At 49.5% G+C, this 20000-nt stretch overlaps 1 protein-coding gene across 2 annotated transcripts in view; it reads left to right on the forward strand.

The window, feature by feature from the left end:
* Window positions 1-20000, forward strand: part of LOC135543308 (interleukin-1 receptor accessory protein-like 1) — a 538127-nt gene that overhangs the window by 312464 nt on the left and 205663 nt on the right. The gene's annotated exons all lie outside the window — the stretch shown is intronic.

The raw sequence follows: 20000 nt of genomic DNA on the forward strand, positions 1-20000 counted from the left end.
TAATTGGGCGTCACTCTAAAGCGGGAAGGTGGAATAAACGAGTCAGGAGTAGGTTTTCTTGATTGAACACAGTTCTCTATTGAGGGCATTTGGTCAACACAAACACTCCAACATAATCAATGAAAATCTTCCAAGGAAAAACATACATCTTCTTCTCCAGATGAAACAGGAACAAAATGTCACAGGATTGTCACCGTCTTAGTGGTTCTTCCTGGATAGCTTCTCTCTCTCGGTGGCCATCTTCCAGAGATAGTTTTCCCCCCTCTCTGCTGGTTCCATTCTCTCTCTTATAGGGGAAGGAGAGTATGTCATTAGTACCGTCAGCTGTGCTTAATTGGCTCTGGTTACCTTGTCTCCCATGCCCTGTTGGGCTACTATCCGTGAGCCCAGCCTGCCCTCTGGTGGTCCTTCCACATACCTTCCCCCCCAGGACCGAACCGGAGGGTCGGGCGCCAGACACACCGTCTTGGTCGGGTCGGGACAGCGCGTCTGCATTCCCGTTCCTCGATCCGGCCCTGTGGATGACATGGAAAGAGAACGGTTGTAAAGACAAAAACCATCTGGTTATTCTGTTGTTATTGTTTCTCTTACCAGCCATCCACGTGAGGGGCACGTGGTCAGTAACTAATGCAAACCTCCGACCCAGTAGGTAGTACCGGAGATAATCGAGGGCCCACTTGATGGCTAAGGCCTCTTTCTCTACGGTCGCATACCTCTGTTCCCGATCGCTGAGCTTCCTACTAATGAAGAGAATCGGCTTCTCTGCTTCACCTTTACCCTGAGCTAGTACGGCCCCGAGCCCTGTATCCGAGGCGTCGACCTGCACAATGAACTGTTGTGAGAAGTCCGGAGCCTGTAGAACGGGATCAGAACACAGGCCATCTTTTAGCAATTGAAAGGCCTCTTCCGTCTCGTCTTTCCACTCTACCTGGTTTGGCAGGTTTTTCCTGATGAGGTTTGTGGGGGGGGTTGGCAATGGTTGCATATCCCGGGATAAAACGGCGATAATATCCTGTTATCCCTAAGAAGGCCCGAACGTCTCGCTTGGTCGGGGTCGAGGCCAGTCACGAATTGCCCTGGTCTTCTCTGCCTGTTGGCGTATTTTCCCATTCCCCACGGTGTACCCCAGGTATTCCGCTTCGGACAGGCCCAGGCAGCATTTATTTGGATTGGCTGTCAACCCTGTGGCTTCCAAACTCACGAGCACCGCCCGTAATCGCAGGAGGTGACTATCCCAGTCCTCGCTGTGGATGACCACATCGTCTATGTATGCCGCTGCATACTCTTGATGGGGCCGTAGAATGGCATCATGAGGCGTTGGAAAGTTGCAGTGGCACCATGCAGTCCGAAGGGCATCCTCACATACTGGAAAAGCCCCTCTGGGGTGGCAAAGGCAGTCTTTGGGCGATCCTCCGGAGCCACCGGCACTTGCCAATATCCCTTCGTCAAATCCAGGGTAGTGATGAACTTGGCCTTTCCTAAGCGCTCCAAGAGTTCATCCACGCGGGGCATGGGATATGCATCAAATGTAGAGATGGCATTCACGCCCCTAAAGTCGTTGCAGAGTCTCATGCTACCATCGAATTTGGGGACCAGGACTATGGGACTGGACCACTCACTCGTCGATGGCTCGATCACGCCCATCCTCAACATCTCCCTTACCACTTTCTTAGCGCTGACTTGACGAGCCTCAGGAATCCTGTAAGGGCGGATATGCACCTTCTTGCCGGCTTCAGTGTGGATATGGTGGAACAGGACATCTGTTTGTCCTGGGAATGGAGAGAATATTCGACCGAAGTTGATAATCAGCTTGTCTAGCTGTCTTGACTGCTCCGGTAGGAGAGTTTGGCCACGGCGCACCTGTGGTAGAGCCTCCTCTTTTCCTTTGCCCTCCAGGGCCATCAAAGCCACGTCCTCCTCTCGTCCATGGTACGTCTTCAGCAGGTTTATGTGATAGAGTTGGACCTTCTTCCTCCTGTCAGGTTGCTTGATGAGGTAATTGACCGGTGAGACCCTTTTCATTACCTCATAGGGCCCCCTCCACTGCGCCAGCAAGCGATGTTCGGCCGTGGGCACAAGCACCATCACTTTCTCTCCCACGGTGAACTCACGGGGGGTCGCGGACTTATCATAGGCCCGGCCTTGGGTCCTTTGTGCCTTCTCCATATGCTCCTTGACTATGGGCCACACTGCTGACAGGCGGTCTCTCATCAGGGTAACGTGTTCTATTGTGGATCGAAAGGGGCATGGTTGGGTCTCCCAGGTCTCCTTGGCTAAGTCGAGGATTCCTCGACAGGGTCTGCCATAGAGCAATTCAAACGGAGAGAATCCAGTGGATGCCTGGGGTACTTCTCGCAGGGCAAACATTAAGTGTGGGAGAAGCATGTCCCAGTTTTTCCCGTCTCTGGACACCACAATTCTCAACATGCTTTTAATCGTTTTGTTCAAGCGTTCACACAACCCGTCTGTTTGAGGGTGGAATATGCTTGTAGGTATCTGTTGAACCTGATATAACCAACACAAGTCCTTCATCAACCGGGACATGAACGCGGTTCCTTGATCGGTTAAGATCGTCTTGGGGAGGCCCACACGAGAGAACATCAGGAATAACTCCTTGGCAATTCCCTTTGACGACATGTTACGCAGGGGTATGGCCTCCGGGAACTTGGTAGCGTAATCTATAACCACTAGGATGTACTCGTGTCCTCTGGCGGGTTTTGGGAGGGGTCCTATGAAGTCCATAGCTATGCGTTCAAAGGGAGTCTCTATGATGGGGAGAGGAATCAAAGGGTTACGTAGGTGTGGCCGTGGAGCTGTACGTTGACATTGATCACACGTCCTACAATACCTGGCCACATCCCGGGTGACCCGGGGCCAATAGAATCTCTGCATGATTCTGTCAATAGTCTTGTCTTGTGCCAGGTGTCCTCCTAGGACGTGGGAATGGGCTAACTGTAGAACTGTATCCCTATATGGTCTAGGCACCATTAGTAATTCCTGGTTTTCCCCCCTTCGTCGTACGACCCAGTATAAGAGACCCCACCTGATTGCATAGTAAGGAAGAGTGGGCTCACCTGATCCGTCGACGTTCCTCCCGTCGATCACCTTCACCTTCCTCATGGCCTCCCTTAGGTCTGGGTCTCTATGCTGCGAGGTGCCAAACTGTCCCTTTAATTCCTGGGACAGGTTGACCTCGGTAGAGGGATGTGGAGGTTGTTCCCCATCCCCATCTGGGGTGACCGAGGAGAATCCCATCCAGGAGCTTCAAATATATCCCTTAGCGCCTGGTTGCTCCTTCCTTCCTGCGTTGTGTATAACCCTTCACATGTGTCTTCATCTGTGGTTTCTTGGAAAATCTGTCGTAAACGTTGGGTTGCTATTTCTTCCTCTGCTGCAGAGGACGACGACACTGCTACGTCTCCTTGTAGGAATACTACCTCGGGCTTGGATTTTCTCTTCTTTCCTGTCCCCCTGCTTCCCGTGTATAACGTCATCTGCCGAAGCTCCTTATATAGGGGACAGTCTCTCCCGATCAATAATGGCACCTTCAGCTGGGGAACTTTCCCTGCCCTGACTGTACACCTTCCTTTTGGAGTGAGAATAGGCAGATTCACAGTGGGGTAATAGTGGGTGTCTCCATGGATACAGGATACGGCTATTTTGTCTGGTAGCAGTGTTGCTAACGTAACCATACTTCCCGAGTTGAGAATTGCTACCACATCTTGTCCTTCAACTCGAACCGGAATCTCTGAGGCTGGGGCTATCTCTGCGAAACCAACAGTGTTGATCCTGCCCCCTCAAAACGGGATGTGTGGGGGTAGGCAGTGATGACTCCGTGACCATGGGCTCATCCTTGCTAGGACATTGTGGGGCATAATGGTCGGGAGACTGACATTTATAACACCGACCCTGCTGTGTGGTGGCTGACTTCTCTCACCTCCGGGGGGGCTTGGACGTTTCGGTGGAGGGCGCGCCGGGGTGAGTCGTGGTACGGGATTGGAAGACTCCTTCCGTTCCTACTTGTCATTTTTTAACAACTCCCCTGTAGACCGATATGTTTCCACCGCCTGGGCTATGTCGTCGGCTGACAACGGGTTGGCTTGCCCCACAACCCTTTTTATGTCACTGGGTAATTCTCTCAATATCTTGTCCACTACGAGTGTCTCTATCACATGTCCTACTCCCTTTCCAGGTTCTAGCCACTGTTTCGTCAGTCGTATTAATGCAAAGATCTGGGCACGGACGGGTTGATCAGCTGTATAGGTCCATTGATGGAACTTTACAGCCCTATCTCTGGCAGTCAGCTGGTACCGGGACAGGATCTCGGTTTTTAGTCGCCCATAGTCTGCAGCTTCGCGGGAATCCAGGTCAAAATAGGCTTCCTGAGCCAAACCGGTCAAAAGAGGGGCTAATGCGCTCGCCCATTCTGTGGGCGGCCACTCTTCCAAGGTGGCCGTCCTTTCGAAGGTCATGAGGAAGGCCTCAATATCATCCTCCTTGGAGAGACGAGGTAAGATGGTGTGAGCAGCCGCTCTTGGCCTAACTCTAGGTTCTTCTCGTCGGCTCAGCTGTTGTTGCAGGAGTTCTATGGTTGTCTGCTGTGCCGTGATCAATTGTTGTAGTAGGACGTTATCCATCGTTCTTGAATGGTTCTTCCGGGTCTACTGGAAGAATCTTGATTTACTCACTTATCCTTGTGTCACTCGTCCACCTAATGCCCGCATTCTCCACCAATGTGAGCGGACCAAGTAATTGGGCGTCACTCTAAAGCGGGAAGGTGGAATAAACGAGTCAGGAGTAGGTTTTCTTGATTGAACACAGTTCTCTATTGAGGGCATTTGGTCAACACAAACACTCCAACATAATCAATGAAAATCTTCCAAGGAAAAACATACATCTTCTTCTCCAGATGAAACAGGATCACAATAGGATTATCTTTAAACTACAACAAAAAGTCACAGGATTGTCACCGTCTTAGTGGTTCTTCCTGGATAGCTTCTCTCTCTCGGTGGTCATCTTCCAGAGATAGATTTCCCCCCTCTCTGCTGGTTCCATTCTCTCTCTTATAGGGGAAGGAGAGTATGTCATTAGTACCGTCAGCTGTGCTTAATTGGCTCTGGTTACCTTGTCTGCCATGCCTTGTTGGGCTACTATCCGTGAGCCCAGCCTGCCCTCTGGTGGTCCTTCCACATAAATGACAATGTTCTGAAATGGCTTAGGTACCATTTACATGGATGAGTATTGGACATTGATGACTGGGTTTGTCACGCCCTGGTCAAAATATATTATGTTTATCTTCATTTATTTGGTCAGGGCAGGGTGTGACATGGGTTATTGTGGTGTGTTTTTGTCTTGGGGTTTCGTGGGGTGTCTAGCGTAGTCTATGGCTGCCTGAGGCGGTTCTCAATCAGATTCAGGTGATTATCGTTGTCTCTGATTGGGAACCATATTTAGGCAGCCATATTCTTTGAGTGTTTCGTGGGTGATTGTTCCTGTCTCTGTGTTTATTATTCCCCAGATAGGCTGTATAGTTTTTTCACGTTTCCGTCTGTTGTTTTTGTACATTTCAGTTATTTCATGTCTAGTCTATTTTCATCAATAAACATGAGTAACCACCACGCTGCATTTTGATCCGCTCCTCCTTCACCAGACGAGAACCGTTACAGAATCACCCACCACAACAGGACCATGCGGCGTGGTAACAGGCAGGAGCAACAAAGGGAGGAATGGACATGGGAGGACGAATTGTTTGGAGAAGGACCCTGGGATCAGCCTGGAGAATATCGCCGCCCCAAAGAAGAACTGGAGGCGGAGAGAGCTGAGAGGCGCTGGTATGAGAAGAAGCAACAGCGGCAGCAGGAACAACAATATCGGGACTACACTACTTGGGAGGAAATAGACAGGTGGGCGGTCGACCCAGGGAGAGTGCCGGAGCCCGCCTGGGATTCACTGGAGCAGTGCGAAGAGGGTTATAAGAGAATGGAGATGGCGAAGCAATCACGGCGGCGCGGAAGGAAGCCCGAGAGTCAGCCCCGAAATTTTTTGGGGGGCTCACAGGGAGTAGGGCTACGCCAGGTAGGAGACCTGCGCAAACTTCCTGTGCATACCGGGGGGCTAAAGAGACCGGGCAGGCACCGTGTTAAGCTGTGGAGCGCACGGTGTCTCCAGTGCGGGTGCATAGCCCGGTGCGGTACATACCAGCTCCTCGTATTGGCCGGGCTGGAGTGGGCATCGAGCCAGGTAAGGTTGGGCAGGCTCGGTGCTCAAGAGCTCCAGTGCGCCTGCACGGTCCGGTCTATCCAGTGCCACCTCCACACATCAGTCCTCCGGTGGCAGCTCTCCGCACCAGGCTTCCTGTGCGTGTCCTCGGCCCAGTACCACCAGTGCCAGCACCACGCATCAGGCCTACAGTGCGCCTCGCCTCTCCAGCGCTACCGGAGCCTTTCTCCTCTCCTGCACTGCCGGAGTCTCCCGCCTGTTCAGCGCAGCCAGAGCCTTCCTCCTCTCCTGCGCTGCTGGAGTCTCCTGCCTGTTCAGCACAGCCAGAGCTGTCAGTCTGCATGGAGCAGCCAGAAATGTCAGTCTGCATGGAGCAGCCAGAGCTGTCAGTCTGCATGGATCAGCCAGACCTGTCAGTCTGCATGGAGCAGCCAGAGCTGCCAGTCTGCATGGAGCAGCCAGAGCTGTCAGTCTGCAAGGAGCTGCCAGTCTGCATGGAGCAGCCAGAGCTGTCAGTCTGCAAGGAGCTGTCAGTCTGCAAGGAGCTGTCAGTCTGCATGGAGCAGCCTGAGCTGCCAGTCTGCATGGAGCAGCCAGAGCTGCCAGTCTGCAAGGAGCTGCCAGTCTGCAAGGAGCTGCCTGTCTGCAAGAAGCCGCCAGAGCTGTCAGTCTACACGGAGCAGCCAGAGCCGCCAGTCTGCCAGGATCCGCCAGTCAGCCAGACTCATCCAGATCTGCCAGTCAGCCAGACTCTTCCAGATCTGCCAGTCAGCCAGACTCTTCCAGATCCGCCAGTCAGCCAGACTCTTCCAGATCCGCCAGTCAGCCAGACTCTTCCAGATCCGCCAGTCAGCCAGACTCTTCCAGCTCCGCCAGTCAGCCAGACTCTTCCAGATCCGCCAGTCAACCAGACTCTTCCAGATGCGCCAGTCAACCAGACTCTTCCAGATCCGCCAGTCAGCCAGGATCTGCCGGATCCAACTACCTGCCTGGGCTTCCTCTCAGTGCTGGGCTTCCTCTCAGTGCTGGGCTTCCTCTCAGTGCTGGGCTTCCTCTCAGTCCCGAGCTTCCCCTCAGTGCTGAGCTTCCCCTCAGTCCCGAGCTGCCCCTCAGTCCCGAGCTGCCCCTCAGTCCCGAGCTGCCTCTGTCCCGAGCTGCCCCTCTGTCCCGAGCTGCCCCTCAGTCCCGAGCTGCCCCTCAGTCCCAAGCTGCCCCTCAGTCCCGAGCTGACCCTCAGTTCCGAGCTGCCCCTCAGTCCAGTGGGGTTCTGGGTGAGGACTACTAGGCCATGGTCGGCGGCGAGGGTGGACTATCCTAGGACGCAAGGAGGGGGGACTAAGACATTTATAGAGTGGGGTCCACGTCCCGCGCCGGAGCCGCCACCATGGACAGACACCCACCCGGACCCTCCATTTTGTTTTGATGTGCGTCCGGGAGTCTGCACCTTAAGGGGGGGGGGATTCTGTCACGCCCTGGTCGAAATATATTATGTTTATCTTCATTTTTTTGGTCAGGCCAGGGTGTGACATGGGTTATTGTGGTGTGTTTTTGTCTTGGGGTTTTGTGGGGTGTCTAGCATAGTCTATGGCTGCCTGAGGTGGTTCTCAATCAGAGTCAGGTGATTATCGTTGTCTCTGATTGGGAACCATATTTAGGCAGCCATATTCTTTGAGTGTTTCGTGGGTGATTGTTCCTGTCTCTGTGTTTATATTCACCAGATAGGCTGTATAGTTTTTTCACGTTTCCGTCTGTTGTTTTTGTACATTTCAGTTATTTCATGTCTAGTCTATTTTCAACAATAAACATGAGTAACCACCACGCTGCATTTTGGTCCGCTCCTCCTTCAACAGAAGAACGCCGTTACAGGGTTGCTATGTGGGAAAGGTGTACAGAGAGACAAGTTTTAGATGAGGGAGAAGATGGTGCAAAAACCAGAGGCTAGAGGACAGGAATGACCAATACCCAGAATCCATCACATCCCGCCTCTTCTCTGGATCATAACTATCATGATGTAACGGGGTCAAAAAGTCATCGGGATTCGCACAAAGAATCATAGATTGTTTCCAGTAATTGGAGATCATGGGTTGACACCCGGCCTCAGTCTTATTCCACGCTCTTTCTCTGGCATGTCATGCCATACATGGAAACACTATAGTCAGAGTAAGCAAGGCCCAGGATGGAATTAATGTTGCTTTGTCCGACATGTTGTGTCTAACCTTCAGCAGAACCAATGCATTATGTGATCACTTCATCAAGAGTACATCCGGTGAACTTCAGGGAATAAAAAGGACCTCTACTGTCCTTTCGACTTTTTTAACACCTGTACTGTTCAGTGTCCTCTTCAAAGGCATTGACTCCAGTGAGTTACCTATGAAAAGCCTTTCCTGTGCATGTCATACTATATAAATGCCACCAGCTAGGGTTTGTAATATTTCTCATCCCCACTCCTTTAGCTCAGTCCTGGATAGTTCTATTACTGTGATGAAGATAGTACTTTGAATTAAAGCCTGTCTTAGAACAGTAGTACTGAGGAAGGACAGGGAGGCTGGGAAGCTCCTGTGAAACTGCAGCGGTACTGAGGAAGGACAGGGAGGCTGGGAAGCTCCTGTGAAACTGCAGCGGTACTGAGGAAGGACAGGGAGGCTGGGAAGCTCCTGTGAAACTGCAGCGGTACTGAGGAAGGACAGGGAGGCTGGGAAGCTCCTGTGAAACTGCAGCGGTACTGAGGAAGGACAGGGAGGCTGGGAAGCTCCTGTGAAACTGCAGCGGTACTGAGGAAGGACAGGGAGGCTGGGAAGCTGTGAAACTGCAGCGGTACTGAGGAAGGACAGGGAGGCTGGGAAGCTCCTGTGAAACTGCAGCTGTACTGTGGAAGGACAGGGAGGCTGGGAAGCTCCTGTGAAACTGCAGCGGTACTGAGGAAGGACAGGGAGGCTGGGAAGCTCCTGTGAAACTGCAGCGGTACTGAGGAAGGACAGGGAGGCTGGGAAGCTCCTGTGAAACTGCAGCGGTACTGAGGAAGGACAGGGAGGCTGGGAAGCTCCTGTGAAACTGCAGCGGTACTGAGGAAGGACAGGGAGGCTGGGAAGCTCCTGTGAAACTGCAGCGGTACTGAGGAAGGACAGGGAGGCTGGGAAGCTCCTGTGAAACTGCAGCGGTACTGAGGAAGGACAGGGAGGCTGGGAAGCTCCTGTGAAACTGCAGCGGTACTGAGGAAGGACAGGGAGCCTGGGAAGCTCCTGTGAAACTGCAGCTGTACTGTGGAAGGACAGGGAGGCTGGGAAGCTCCTGTGAAACTGCAGCGGTACTGAGGAAGGACAGGGAGCCTGGGAAGCTCCTGTGAAACTGCAGCGGTACTGAGGAAGGATTGGGAGGCTGGGAAGCTCCTGTGAAACTGCAGCGGTACTGAGGAAGGACAGGGAGGCTGGGAAGCTCCTGTGAAACTGCAGCTGTACTGTGGAAGGACAGGGAGGCTGGGAAGCTCCTGTGAAACTGCAGCGGTACTGAGGAAGGACAGGGAGGCTGGGAAGCTCCTGTGAAACTGCAGCGGTACTGAGGAAGGACAGGGAGGCTGGGAAGCTCCTGTGAAACTGCAGCGGTACTGAGGAAGGACAGGGAGCCTGGGAAGCTCCTGTGAAACTGCAGCGGTACTGAGGAAGGATTGGGAGGCTGGGAAGCTCCTGTGAAACTGCAGCGGTACTGAGGAAGGACAGGGAGGCTGGGAAGCTCCTGTGAAACTGCAGCTGTACTGAGGAAGGACAGGGAGGCTGGGAAGCTCCTGTGAAACTGCAGCGGTACTGAGGAAGGATTGGGAGGCTGGGAAGCTCCTGTGAAACTGCAGCGGTACTGAGGAAGGACAGGGAGGCTGGGAAGCTCCTGTGAAACTGCAGCTGTACTGAGGAAGGACAGGGAGGCTGGGAAGCTCCTGTGAAACTGCAGCGGTACTGAGGAAGGACAGGGAGGCTGGGAAGCTCCTGTGAAACTGCAGCGGTACTGAGGAAGGACAGGGAGGCTGGGAAGCTCCTGTGAAACTGCAGCGGTACTGAGGAAGGACAGGGAGGCTGGGAAGCTCCTGTGAAACTGCAGCGGTACTGAGGAAGGACAGGGAGGCTGGGAAGCTCCTGTGAAACTGCAGCGGTACTGAGGAAGGACAGGGAGGCTGGGAAGCTCCTGTGAAACTGCAGCGGTACTGAGGAAGGACAGGGAGCCTGGGAAGCTCCTGTGAAACTGCAGCTGTACTGTGGAAGGACAGGGAGGCTGGGAAGCTCCTGTGAAACTGCAGCGGTACTGAGGAAGGACAGGGAGCCTGGGAAGCTCCTGTGAAACTGCAGCGGTACTGAGGAAGGATTGGGAGGCTGGGAAGCTCCTGTGAAACTGCAGCGGTACTGAGGAAGGACAGGGAGGCTGGGAAGCTCCTGTGAAACTGCAGCTGTACTGTGGAAGGACAGGGAGGCTGGGAAGCTCCTGTGAAACTGCAGCGGTACTGAGGAAGGACAGGGAGGCTGGGAAGCTCCTGTGAAACTGCAGCGGTACTGAGGAAGGACAGGGAGGCTGGGAAGCTCCTGTGAAACTGCAGCGGTACTGAGGAAGGACAGGGAGCCTGGGAAGCTCCTGTGAAACTGCAGCGGTACTGAGGAAGGATTGGGAGGCTGGGAAGCTCCTGTGAAACTGCAGCGGTACTGAGGAAGGACAGGGAGGCTGGGAAGCTCCTGTGAAACTGCAGCTGTACTGAGGAAGGACAGGGAGGCTGGGAAGCTCCTGTGAAACTGCAGCGGTACTGAGGAAGGATTGGGAGGCTGGGAAGCTCCTGTGAAACTGCAGCGGTACTGAGGAAGGACAGGGAGGCTGGGAAGCTCCTGTGAAACTGCAGCTGTACTGAGGAAGGACAGGGAGGCTGGGAAGCTCCTGTGAAACTGCAGCGGTGGCGGCAAGGAACTCTGCCATTTTCACAGTCGAATGGCCGTCTCTTCCTCATCACTGCCAGGCAGCGCACTGCACTGCAGCTGACTGCCTCTCCCTCTCTCTTCATCTCTCCTTCTTTCTAAATGTCACAGTGGCAGCCGAGTTCCGCGCAATGCCAAGAGTTCAGAGCTCCCAGATCAATATTACATCATTTCTCTCAATTAGGACATATTTATTCCCCTCAAGTTATTGTATGTCTGAGTGGATTCCATCTGCATTCCGGACACGTCTCCAGAGAGATCCAACAACATCCACAGTCGCTAGGGGACATGGAGGGGGAGAAAGAAACCATTTAAGATTCAGACTGTGGGTGAAATATGATGGTGTCTTACCTTGGGTTATTACAGATGAAAGTGGGATGTAAGAGAAGGAACACTGTCCCAAATGGTTAATATTATGCCCTGCAGGACTACCAACATTAATCCTGTCTGTCATTTTAGGGTAGTGGGGAAAAGTGGGAGGGGTATTCTAATTAGAGGGTGAACTTTACCTCCTACTGGGGATTTACAGAAGGATCTTAATTAGGTTGATAGATCCTGGCCATACTGGAACCCATCTCATCTCCAGCAGACTAAATGAGAATAATTGCATTGAACTCCCATGATAGAACTGTCTAAGATATATGCGATACTGTGATTTACCTGTTCAAACTGGTTCCTTGTGTTCTGAGAATGTTCTGCCATTGGGTGTAGCTAGAACTACTCTGACTTTATCAGGAGGTGTAGCTAGAACTACTCTGAATTTATCAGGAGGTACAGCTTGAACTACTCTGACTTTATCAGGAGGTGTAGCTAGAACTACTCTGACTTTATCAGGAGGTGTAGCTAGAACTACTCTGACTTTATCAGGAGGTGTAGCTAGAACTACTCTGACTTTATCAGGAGGTACAGCTTGAACTACTCTGACTTTATCAGGAGGTGTAGGTAGAACTACATTTACATTTACATTTAAGTCATTTAGCAGACGCTCTTATCCAGAGCGACTTAACTACACTGACTTTATCAGGAGGTGTATCTAGAACTACTCTGACTTTATCAGGAGGTGTAGCTAGAACTACTCTGACTTTATCAGGAGGTGTAGCTAGAACTACTCTGACTTTATCAGGAGGGGTAGCTAGAACTACTCTGACTTTATCAGGAGGTGTATCTAGAACTACTCTGACTTTATCAGGAGGTGTAGCTAGAACTACTCTGACTTTATCAGGAGGTGTATCTAGAACTACTCTGACTTTATCAGGAGGTGTAGCTAGAACTACTCTGACTTTATCAGGAGGGGTAGCTAGAACTACTCTGACTTTATCAGGAGGTGTAGCTAGAACTACTCTGACTTTATCAGGAGGTACAGCTTGAACTACTCTGACTTTATCAGGAGGTACAGCTTGAACTACTCTGACTTTATCAGGAGGTGTAGCTAGAACTACTCTGACTTTATCAGGAGGGGTAGCTAGAACTACTCTGACTTTATCAGGAGGTGTATCTAGAACTACTCTGACTTTACCAGGAGGTACAGCTTGAACTACTCTGACTTTATCAGGAGGTACAGCTTGAACTACTCTGACTTTATCAGGAGGTGTAGCTAGAACTACTCTGACTTTATCAGGAGGTGTATCTAGAACTACACTGACTTTATCAGGAGGTGTATCTAGAACTACACTGACTTTATCAGGAGGGGTAGCTAGAACTACTCTGACTTTACCAGGAGGTGTAGCTAGAACTACTCTGACTTTATCAGGAGGTGTAGCTAGAACTACTCTGACTTTATCAGGAGGTGTAGCTAGAACTACTCTGACTTTATCAAGAGGTGTAGCTAGAACTACTCTGACTTTATCAGGAGGTGTAGCTAGAACTGCTCTGACTTTACCAGGAGGTGTAGCTAGAACTACTCTGACTTTATCAGGTGTTGTATCTAGAACTACTCTGGCTTTATCAGGCGGTGTAGCTAGAACTACTCTGACTTTATCAGGAGGGGTAGCTAGAACTACTCTGACTTTATCAGGAGGTGTATCTAGAACTACTCTGACTTTACCAGGAGGTGTATCTAGAACTACTCTGACTTTATCAGGAGGTGTATCTAGAACTACACTGACTTTATCAGGAGGGGTAGCTAGAACTACTCTGACTTTACCAGGAGGTGTAGCTAGAACTACTCTGACTTTATCAGGAGGTGTAGCTAGAACTACTCTGACTTTATCAGGAGGTGTAGCTAGAACTACTCTGACTTTATCAGGTGGTGTATCTAGAACTACTCTGACTTTATCAGGAGGTGTAGCTAGAACTACTCTGACTTTATCAGGAGGTGTAGCTAGAACTACTCTGACTTTATCAGGTGGTGTATCTAGAACTACTCTGGCTTTATCAGGCGGTGTAGCTAGAACTACTCTGACTTTATCAGGAGGTGTAGCTAGAACTACTCTGACTTTATCAGGTGGTGGAACTACTCTGGCTTTATCAGGCGGTGTAGGTAGAACTACTCTGGCTTTATCAGGTGGTGTATCTAGAACTACTCTGACTTTATCAGGAGGTGTAGCTAGAACTACTCTGACTTTATCAGGTGGTGTAGCTAGAACTACTCTGGCTTTATCAGGCGGTGTAGGTGACTTTATCAGGTGGTGTATCTAGAACTACTCTGACTTTATCAGGAGGTGTAGCTAGAACTACTCTGACTTTATCAGGAGGGGTAGCTAGAACTACTCTGACTTTATCAGGAGGTGTATCTAGAACTACACTGACTTTATCAGGAGGGGTAGCTAGAACTACTCTGACTTTATCAGGAGGTGTATCTAGAACTACTCTGACTTTATCAGGAGGTGTAGCTAGAACTACTCTGACTTTATCAGGAGGGGTAGCTAGAACTACTCTGACTTTATCAGGAGGTGTATCTAGAACTACTCTGACTTTATCAGGAGGTACAGCTTGAACTACTCTGACTTTATCAGGAGGTACAGCTTGAACTACTCTGACTTTATCAGGAGGTGTAGCTAGAACTACTCTGACTTTATCAGGAGGGGTAGCTAGAACTACTCTGACTTTATCAGGAGGTGTATCTAGAACTACTCTGACTTTACCAGGAGGTGTATCTAGAACTACACTGACTTTATCAGGAGGTGTATCTAGAACTACACTGACTTTATCAGGAGGGGTAGCTAGAACTACTCTGTCTTTACCAGGAGGTGTAGCTAGAACTACTCTGACTTTATCAGGAGGTGTAGCTAGAACTACTCTGACTTTATCAGGAGGTGTAGCTAGAACTACTCTGACTTTATCAAGAGGTGTAGCTAGAACTACTCTGACTTTATCAGGAGGTGTAGCTAGAACTGCTCTGACTTTACCAGGAGGTGTAGCTAGAACTACTCTGACTTTATCAGGTGTTGTATCTAGAACTACTCTGGCTTTATCAGGCGGTGTAGCTAGAACTACTCTGACTTTATCAGGAGGGGTAGCTAGAACTACTCTGACTTTATCAGGAGGTGTATCTAGAACTACTCTGGCTTTATCAGGCGGTGTAGGTAGAACTACTCTGACTTTATCAGGTGGTGTAGCTAGAACTACTCTGGCTTTATCAGGCGGTGTAGGTAGAACTACTCTGGCTTTATCAGGAGGTGTAGCTAGAACTACTCTGACTTTATCAGGAGGTGTAGCTAGAACTACTCTGACTTTATCAGGAGGGGTAGCTAGAACTACTCTGACTTTATCAGGAGGTGTATCTAGAACTACTCTGACTTTATCAGGAGGTGTAGCTAGAACTACTCTGACTTTATCAGGAGGTGTATCTAGAACTACTCTGACTTTATCAGGAGGTGTAGCTAGAACTACTCTGACTTTATCAGGAGGGGTAGCTAGAACTACTCTGACTTTATCAGGAGGTGTAGCTAGAACTACTCTGACTTTATCAGGAGGTACTGCTTGAACTACTCTGACTTTATCAGGAGGTACAGCTTGAACTACTCTGACTTTATCAGGAGGTGTAGCTAGAACTACTCTGACTTTATCAGGAGGGGTAGCTAGAACTACTCTGACTTTATCAGGAGGTGTATCTAGAACTACTCTGACTTTACCAGGAGGTGTATCTAGAACTACACTGACTTTATCAGGAGGGGTAGCTAGAACTACTCTGACTTTACCAGGAGGTGTAGCTAGAACTACTCTGACTTTATCAGGAGGGTAGTAGAACTACTCTGAACTAGAACTACACTGACTTTATCAGGAGGGGTAGCTAGAACTACTCTGACTTTACCAGGAGGTGTAGCTAGAACTACTCTGACCTTACCAGGAGGTGTAGCTAGAACTGCTCTGACTTTACCAGGAGGTGTAGCTAGAACTACTCTGACTTTATCAGGTGGTGTATCTAGAACTACTCTGGCTTTATCAGGCGGTGTAGCTAGAACTACTCTGACTTTATCAGGAGGTGTAGCTAGAACTACTCTGACTTTATCAGGTGGTGTATCTAGAACTACTCTGGCTTTATCAGGCGGTGTAGGTAGAACTACTCTGACTTTATCAGGTGGTGTAGCTAGAACTACTCTGGCTTTATCAGGCGGTGTAGGTAGAACTACTCTGACTTTATCAAGAGGTGTAGCTAGAACTACTCTGACTTTATCAGGAGGTGTAGGTAGAACTACTCTGGCTTTATCAGGCGGTGTAGGTAGAAATACTCTGGCTTTATCAGGAGGGGTAGCTAGAACTACTCTGACTTTATCAGGAGGTGTATCTAGAACTACACTGACTTTATCAGGAGGGGTAGCTAGAACTACTCTGACTTTACCAGGAGGTGTAGCTAGAACTACTCTGACTTTACCAGGAGGTGTAGCTAGAACTACTCTGACCTTATCAGGAGGGGTAGCTAGAACTACTCTGACTTTATCACTAGGTGTATCTAGAACTACACTGACTTTATCAGGAGGGGTAGCTAGAACTACTCTGACTTTACCAGGAGGTGTAGCTAGAACTACTCTGACTTTACCAGGAGGTGTAGCTAGAACTACTCTGACCTTACCAGGAGGTGTAGCTAGAACTGCTCTGACTTTACCAGGAGGTGTAGCTAGAACTACTCTGGCTTTATCAGGCGGTGTAGGTAGAACTACTCTGGCTTTATCAGGCGGTGTATCTAGAACTACTCTGGCTTTATCAGGCGGTGTAGGTAGAACTACTCTGGCTTTATCAGGCGGTGTAGGTAGAACTACTCTGGCTTTATCAGGCGGTGTATCTAGAACTACTCTGGCTTTATCAGGCGGTGTAGGTAGAACTACTCTGGCTTTATCAGGCGGTGTAGGTAGAACTACTCTGGCTTTATCAGGCGGTGTAGGTAGAACTACTCTGGCTTTATCAGGCGGTATAGGTAGAACTTCTCTGACTTTATCAGGTGGTGTAGCTAGAAGTTCTCTGACTTTATTAATAGAACTTCTCTGACTTTATCAGGCGGTGTAGCTAGAATTTCTCTGGCTTTATCAGGCGGTGTAGGTAGAACTTCTCTGACTTTATCAGGCGGTGTAGCTAGAATTTCTCTGGCTTTATCAGGCGGTGTAGCTAGAATTTCTCTGGCTTCATCAGGTGGTGTAGCTAGAATTTCTCTGGCTTCATCAGGCGGTGTAGCTAGAATTTCTCTGGCTTCATCAGGTGGTGTAGCTAGAATTTCTCTGGCTTCATCAGGCGGTGTAGCTAGAATTTCTCTGGCTTCATCAGGCGGTATAGCTAGATTTTCTCTGGCTTTATCAGGCGGTGTAGCTAGAATTTCTCTGGCTTCATACTCCAGGAATCCACCTACAATTACCTCCAGTTGAGCTGGTTTAATACGTCTTGCATTACTGTTCAATAAACTAAAACTGTTCAAGTTAGTACACACCACACCAGTTAGTATGAACAATGGTTAGGCTTATAAATGATGGTTAAATTAATCACATCCACAGGGTCATTTCCTCATTATTTCCAGAGCTTCCACTTTCTGCTATACTTCCTTCTGTTTCTCTCAGCTCTCCTCTGTTACCCTGAAGCTCTGTAATTAGCACATGCTCAACGCCTTCGGTGACTCAGACAGTACAGACACCACCGTTGCTTTGTACTGTAGCTGGCTGGCTGGCTGCCTGTCTTGCTACCACTACCCCAGTCCAACCGTTAGTCATCCACCCAGAGGCTCTCGACCGTCCACTTATAGAACTGCAGCATGGATGCCAGGGATACAGTATGTATGGCATAGCAGATGCTTTTATCCTAAGCTAAGTAGACCCTAGTAGTGATTGATAGTATGTTAGTATGACCCCAGCGGGAATCGAACCCACGACCCTGGCGTTGCTAGCACCACTCATTCTGAGTCTTACTGTGTAATGCCCCTGGTGTTAGACAGCTTTTAGTGTTGAGGTTCCAGTCGGGTACTATGCTGTTGTTCCCTGTGGATTGGATTAGCCCTGCTTAACCCCAGTCTAACACTCACCTTGTCTCTCTGGGAGTCACAACTCCCAGAGAAGCAGGAAGAGATTAAATGACAGAGCGGTATCTCTCACCCTCAGCTGTAGTAAATAGTGAGAGGTATTTTGGGTGGTCCTTGTGGGTATAACTTGAAATAACTGCCAAAAAAACATCATACATTCTATTTGTTTTTCTGTATCTTTCATCTTTTGCATTGTTGTAGTTGTGTAGTTTGAGGTAAATATTGGAAGTTTGGACCGTGTACTGAAATAAACTTCACATGGCATGAAAGCTGAGCCCGGGCCAACGCAGGAGAAGAGAAAACCCGAAATGAGAAATGACAAGGAATGACAAGGAAACGACAGCCTCCTCAGAACCTGAACATAGGGAGGCTGCGCAAACGGTTGGCTTTGAAAGCTGCTCCACTTCTGACTGCTTTACATAACTAAAACTAATCCAAACTATCACCGGCAAGAAATAAACACAGCAAACTTTTCCTTGTTCTTCGCCCCCACCCCGAACTGCATCCATCTTCATTTTGGAAGTTCAGAAGAGTTCATTCAGCAAAGTTGCCAAATCAAATCAAATCAAATCCAATTTCTTTTGTCACATAAACATGGTTAGCAGATGTTAATGCGAGTGTAGCGAAATGCTTGTGCTTCCAGTTCCGACGATGCAGTAATAACCAATCGCCAGTTAGTGATGCCAAGGTAACTTTGGTGCCCAGGGCTTGACCTTGGCTTGGTGTATCCTGTGTCATGGTGTTGGACAAGCGGGGGGGGAGGGGGGGGCAGTTTAGAGGTCACTGCTCTGTGAATTCAGAGCCAAAGCCATACGATGCATATGTGGTGGGGGGACAGCACAGAGAGCTGTGATGCTGGGCCAGACAGCTGGAGGGTTGGGAGGGCAGGAGAGAGGAAAGGAGGAGGAGAGGAGGGTCTGTAATGATGCTGTGACAGAAAACGACCAGTCATACATAAGAACACAGTCTGTCACAGTCAAATGTCACAGTGCAGCTAACATGGTCTGTCAGGCCAGGGTTACATGACTGGCCCAAACCTTTAACTTGCTGTATGGTGTTCAGCTCTGCACTATCACTCCCCACCATGTCATGGTTCGTGACACAATGTGACCTTTCCTGTTGTGGAAACATGGAAGATGAATAAATTACAAACGCAGTTGAATAGTCCCTTGATATACCCAAGAACACCATTAGATTTTACACTATCCAGCCATATTGCAGGGATTGAGAAATATTAAAACCAAAATCACTCATAAAGGGTGACAGACTATTTAATATTCAGAGAGAGTGAATAGTCTTTCATTTGTCCATTGAATCCCAAGTGCTTGCTTTGTGTACCGGATCCATTTGATCAACATGGAGCTTCAATACCATCTGAAACCCTATCATCAGAGAACAGTGTAGTCCCTTGCCTGAGAGGAGGTGTGTTGTGGGGTTCTGCCTGCCTGCACTCTATTGTATTGGTGTTGTCAGTGTTTTCGAGGGCGGGGATTGGCCCGGTTTAGAGGACACGACTCTGTGACTCATCCTGAAGGGAGAGGGGGGTGGAGAGGGACAGGAGCCAGGGACCGTGGTCCGTGACATACTCCCATCTTGCACCAGGGTAGTTATTACTGGAGACAAGAGTTGATTCAAAGTCCCTGGCTCCCCTGGCTATAGACACACACACACACACACAAACACACACTCTCTCACACACACACAGAAACACACTCTCACGCACACACACATACACACACTCGCAAACACACACACACACAAACACACACACACAAGCACACACACAAGCTCACAAACACAAACACACACACACACAAAACACACACACACACACACAAGCACACAAACGCACACACACAAACACACACACAAGCTCACAAACACACACACAAGCTCACAAACACACACTCTCTCACACACACACACAGACACACACTCTCACGCACACACACAGACACACACTCTCAAACACACACACACACACACACACACACACACACACACAAGCTCACAAACACAAACACACACACACACACACACACACACACACACACAAACACACACACACAAGCACACAAACGCACACACACAAACACACACACAAGCTCACAAACACAAACACACACACACACACCCACACACACAAACACACACACAAGCTCACAAACACACACACAAGCTCACAAACACACACTCTCTCACACACACAAGACAAACACACACAAGCACACAAACACACACTCTCACACACACACAGACACACACTCTCACGCACACACACAGACACACACTCGCAAACACACACACACACACACAAACACACACACAAGCTCACAAACACAAACACACACACACACACACACACAAACACACACACACACACAAACACACACACACAA

The sequence above is a fragment of the Oncorhynchus masou genome, chromosome 7 (assembly GCF_036934945.1).
Source record: "Oncorhynchus masou masou isolate Uvic2021 chromosome 7, UVic_Omas_1.1, whole genome shotgun sequence".
Lineage (NCBI taxonomy): Eukaryota > Metazoa > Chordata > Actinopteri > Salmoniformes > Salmonidae > Oncorhynchus > Oncorhynchus masou.